This window comes from Aotus nancymaae, unplaced genomic scaffold, assembly GCF_030222135.1.
Source record: "Aotus nancymaae isolate 86718 unplaced genomic scaffold, 86718_ANA_hifiasm-v0.15.2.pri h1tg000027l, whole genome shotgun sequence".
Lineage (NCBI taxonomy): Eukaryota > Metazoa > Chordata > Mammalia > Primates > Aotidae > Aotus > Aotus nancymaae.
In genome coordinates, this window is record NW_026988440.1 from 2,554,305 (window position 1) to 2,559,745 (window position 5,441).

At 46.1% G+C, this 5,441-nt stretch overlaps 1 pseudogene; it reads right to left on the reverse strand.

The window, feature by feature from the left end:
* Window positions 1–3,238: 3,238 nt before the first annotated feature.
* Window positions 3,239–4,359, reverse strand: LOC105734303 (ubiquinone biosynthesis protein COQ4 homolog, mitochondrial-like; annotated as a pseudogene).
* Between the last annotated feature and the right edge of the window lie 1,082 nt (window positions 4,360–5,441).

Here is a 5,441-nt window from a genome sequence, read left to right on the forward strand (position 1 = left end):
TCTTATAACTTGAACATTCCTTTCTATTGATAACGACTTAACCAATCTTCATTTTAAAATCGACTTATAACCTACAAGCACCACCCCCTGTCACCTGGCTTCATGCTTCAAGTTGTCCTGCCTTTCTGGACCAAACCAATGTATGTCTTAAATGTATTTGACTGATGTCTCATATCTTCCTAAAATGTATAAAACCAACCTGCACCCCAATCACCTTGAACACATGTTCTCAGCATCTCCTCAGGGCTGTGTCATGGGCTGTGGTCATGCATATTTGGCTCAGAATAAATCTCTTCACATATTTTACAGAGTTTGAGTCTTTTTATCAACAGTGTGGAATTCTGGTGTTGTAAGAGGGCTCAAGTGCTGGAGTGTGAGGGGTGGGAAAAGAATGACAAATTTTAATTCTTGGAGCAGTGGTCTGTGACGAGAATTTTATCTGGTACCTGGTAGGCACTCGGGATGGTTGAATGAACCAGTGACTAGTAAATAACATCTTTCCACACATTCCTACTTTCTTTACTGTTTGTCCTTGATAATTACTATCATCCCATGCATGTATGATTGATTCAGTAGCAAGAATAGCTTAAAATAAGCTGCAGGCTGCCTGAGCTTCTAATTTAAGCAAACAATGAGTTTGCATTTGGTGGTAACATTTCCTTCTTAAGAATTTCATCAAGCCCAACATTGCAGAGATGGAAAACAGAAATTTTATTTTATTTATATATTTTTTCATTTTTTTTTCAAGATGGGGTTTCACCATGATGGCCAGGCTGGTCTTGAATTCCTGACCTCAGGTGATCCACCCACCTCGGCCTCCCAAAGTGCTAGGATTACAGGCGTGAGGCACCGCGCCTGGCCTCTTTCTTTCTTTTTTTTTTTAAAGACGAGGTTTCACCATGTTGGCCAGGATGGTCTCTATCTCCTGCGCTTGTGATCCACCCACCTAGGCCTCCCAAAGTGCTGAGATTACAGGCGTGAGTCACCCTGCCAGGCCCAGAAATTTTAAAAGAAAGTAATAGGGGCAATTGTACAAGAATATTATAAACACAACGATCATCTCAGCATTTCTGACTGAAAATAAATCCTCTAACTTTGTTTATCTTTTTAAAAATTGCTTAGGTTATTCTAAGACTTCTATGTTTTCATATAATTTTTTTTTTTTTTGAGATGGAGTCTCACTGTCACCCAGGCTAGAGTGTAATGGTGCAATCTCGGCTCACTGCAACCTCCGCCTCCCAGGTTCAAGCAATTCTCTTGCCTCAGCCTCCTGAGTAGCTGGGATTACAGGCATGTGCCACTGTGCCCAGCTAATTTTTGTATTTTTAGTAGAGGCGGGATTTCAACAGGCTGGTCTTGAACTCCTGACCTCGTGATCCGCCTGCCTTGGCCTCCCAAAGGGCTGGGATTACAGGTGTGAGTCACCGCGCCCGGCCGTTTTCATATAAATTTTAAAATCTGTTCATTAATTTCTACCAAAAAGCATCCTAGAATTTTGTTTGGTGTTTTAGTCCATCTCTAGATCAAGTTGGGAAGTACTGTATCTTTCATGAACAAGGAATTGATTTATTTAGGTCTTCTTTACTTTCTGCCCACACTGTTTCTTGGTATTAAGTGTCTCCATTTTCAGCAGTTTTAGACATTTTTTGTATGATTTATTTCTAAATATTTTCTGTTTTTGATACTACTGTACTTGGAAAGATTTCAAAATTTTATCTCCAATTGTGTGTTGCTTTTATAAGACAATACGTGTTGGATGTATTTTTAGTTTGTGCCTGTTTTGTTTTGGTTTTATATTAATCTTGTAGCCTAACTTTGTTTTGGTAATATTTTATTTAAAATGTTTATGCCGGGTGTGGTGACTCATGCCTGTAATCTCAGCACTTTGGGAGACTGAGGGGAGCGGATCACAAGGTCAGGATATTGAGACCATCCTGGCTAAAACGGTGAAACCCCATCTCTACCAAAAATACAAAAAATTAGCTACGTGGCATTGCACCTGTAGACCCAGCTACTCCGGAGGCTGAGACAGGAGAATAGCTTGAACCTGGGAGGAGAGGTTGCAGTGAGCCGAGATTTCACCACTGCACTCCAGCCTGGGTGACAGAGTGAGACTCCATCTAGAAAAAAAAAAAAATTGTATCTATAGTCCTGAACACTTTCTTTTATTTTTATTTCTTCCTTTCGTCCTTCAATTTTGTTAAGTTTTAATTTTCTTTTCTTTTTTTTTTTTTTTTGAGCCAGAGTTTCACTCTTGTTACCCAGGCTGGAGTGCAATGGCGCTATCTTGGCTCACCGCAACCTCCGCCTCCTGGGTTCAAGCAATTCTCCTGCCTCAGCCTCCTGAGTAGCTGGGACTACAGGCATGTGCCACCATGCCCAGCTAAGTTTTGTATTTTTTAGTAGAGACGAGGTTTCACCTTGTTGACCAGGATGGTCTTGATCTCTGGACCTCGTGATCCACCTGCCTCGTCCTCCCAAAGTGCTGGGATTATAGGCGTGAGCCACTGCGCCCGGCCTAAGTTTTAATTTTCAATAAATTTTTTCATTTTATTGAATTTGGCAAAAAAAAAAAAGTTGTTTTTTTTTTTTAGATAAAAACGGGGTTTTACCATGTTGGTCAGGCTGGTCTTGAACTCCCGACCTCAGGTGATCTGCCCGCCTTGGCCTCCAAAGTGCTTGGATTACAGGCGTGAGCCACCACGCCCATCCTAAAAAGTTCTTAATATTTTCTTATTATTCTTTTTTGTTTTGTTTTGTTTTCTCTTTTTTGAGACAGGGTCACACTCTATTGCCCAGGCTGGAGTGCAGTGGCACGATCTCGGCTCACTGCCACCTCCACTTCCCAGATTCAAGTGATACTCATGCCTCAGCCTCCCCAGTAGCTGGGATTATGGATGCCCACCGCTGTGCCTGGCTAACTTTGTATTTTTGCTAGAGAAGAGGTTTCACCATGTTGGCCATGGCTGGTCTTGAACTCCTGACTTTAGGTAATCTGCCTGCCTCAGCCTCCCAAAATGCTGGGATTACAGGCATGAGCCACTGCTCCCAGCTTATTTTCTTATTATTCTTTTAATGTCTGTAGGATCTGTGATGATAATCCATTTTTTTCATTCCTGGTACTGGTGATTTTGTCCTTTTTTTTTTTTTTTTTTTTTTCCTAATGGGAGTCTTTATTCACAAACACTCTCCTTCCACTCTGCTTCCCTCTTCTCAGGCTTTTGGAAGTGGGTGTAGCCCTCACTCCTGTGAGGACACCCAGCAAACCCGGCTGGCTGGGAGGAGTCTGGAACAGGAGCGTAGATCTGCAGCATCCCAGCATGAGCCCAGACGACTTAGAGCTGTTCACGCATGGTTCTCTTTGGGCAGCTGCTGGTTCCCCTGGGAGTCCCACTGTACTGCTTGCTCCCTGGGGGTTGGTCCTTAAGGCCACTCAGCAGTGGCTATGACAAATTATAATAAATGTAGTCCAAGGGTCAGTGTTCAAAGAAGAGGAACAAAGCCCTCTGCCCCCAAGGGAAGCAGTGGGTGGAGGAGGCAGGCCAGGCCCCACTGGCTCAGGAGCTCAGGCCAAGCCCTGGACGTGTATGGGTGGTGCCGTAATGCCCAGCTCCTCCCGCAAAGCCCTCAGGGGCTGTTCCCAGCGCCGCTCATAGTACAGGTTGAGGAGACATGGGGCTTTGCGCCCATTCTGAATGGCCCATGGAATCAACTCTGAGATCAACACTTGCAGGCTCTGAGCACTGAGTTGGATTGGTCCAAAGAGTGCACCCAGGATGCACATGGGCAGGCCAGTCTGGACAGCCTCAAACCATTTCACCATGATCTCCCCCAGGATGTTGGTGGGCATCCCCAGCAGGGTGTGGAGCATGTTGTGCACCTCCCGGTACCGCTGAATCACTTACGCGAGCTCCTCATCATCCACGAAGCGGGTGGGTGCTTGGGTGTCTGGGGGAGACCCTGTTCACATCCAGGAAACGGAGATACTCGCGGCCCAGGGAGCCTTCCGGCAGGCTCCGCAGCTTGCCCAGGTCGAGGGTAGATGTCGAAATCCAGGGACGCTCCTGCAGGATGTGGGCACCCTCTGGATCCCTCCTCATCTGGTCCCTGAGGACCTTCAGGGTGCGGTGTCCCGTGGTCTCCCCTAGAACTGCAACCATGTCGTGGCGGTAGGGGTTATAGAGCGCCATAGCCGCGGAACCGGCGGCCAGCAGCGCTTTCTGCAGCGGGGAGGTGGGGATGTGGTGCGGATACAGCAGCCCGACGCCGTCGCTCCTGGCTCGGAACGGCATTTCTGCCGCAGGCCTCAGGCGGCCGGGGAGCCAACGGACGCAGGACCACGCGCAGCACAGTCGCCATGGCAGCGGGCGTCCGCGGAGGATGGGCCTTGTCCTCTTTTTTTTTCTCATCAATCGAACTAGAGATTTGTCAATTTAACAAAGAACCAAATTTTGTATCTGTTTTCTCTATTGCTCCCTGCTCTCTTGATTTATTTGATTCTTGTCTTTTATGATTTCTTTCTTTTTGTGTACTTTGGGTTTATTTTGCTCTTCTTCTTCTGGTTTCCTACAGTGGAACTAATTTTAGGTATTTATTTAGCTTGATTTTTTGAGACAGTCTTGCTCTGTCACCCACGCTGGAGTGCAGTGGCAATCTTAGCTCACTGCAACCTCTGCCTCCTGGGTTCAATTCTCCTGCCTCAGCTTCCCAAGTAGCTGGGAGTACAGGTGCTGTGGGGATCGCTCCAGCGTAAGAGACCCCTAAGTGTCTCCGCCATAATAGAGCTTGAGCCCAGACACATTTCTCCCCCCTGGAGGCAGTTGAGCTGAGGGAAAGAAAGAATTGAAAGAAGCTTGAGTTTGCAGAAGTTTATCTCTGGTCCACTGACCTAAGGGCTGGGTGAAAGCTGTGTGGTTTTACTAGGCTTGAAGTACCTGCTCTGGGCTAGTTTTGTGACTTTGTTTACCCTCTATTGATGGGTCCTGTGCTTGTTCCTGTGACTGCTATTTGCAAAGTTAATGGGTCTATTGCCTCTTTGGTGCCTGCATAGATCATTAACATTTTAACTATAGGTTTCCCCATCCTGATAATGAGACCCACCTGCATGACTTGATCATACCCATTGTGTGTTTTCCACTGCCTAAGTTTGTAGACCGATGGCTTTCTCTTCCCTTTCATAAGATAATGGCATCTGTTCCAGTAAATGAGATGGGACAAAGAATGCTTATGTAAATGAGGTGGGGCAAACGAATGTTTCTGTGAATGAGGTAGGGCAAAGATATATACTAACTATGTGCACAATAAAGTTGCTGGTTTAGGCATTGCTAAATTGGGCAATTGCCTGGCCAGCCCTCCAGACTCCAGCTTTCTGTCTCTCTTTTCTTCCGCGCACTCTCTCTTCCAGGTATTGGGAACCTCTTGCAGGTCAAGAGACCCCGGCA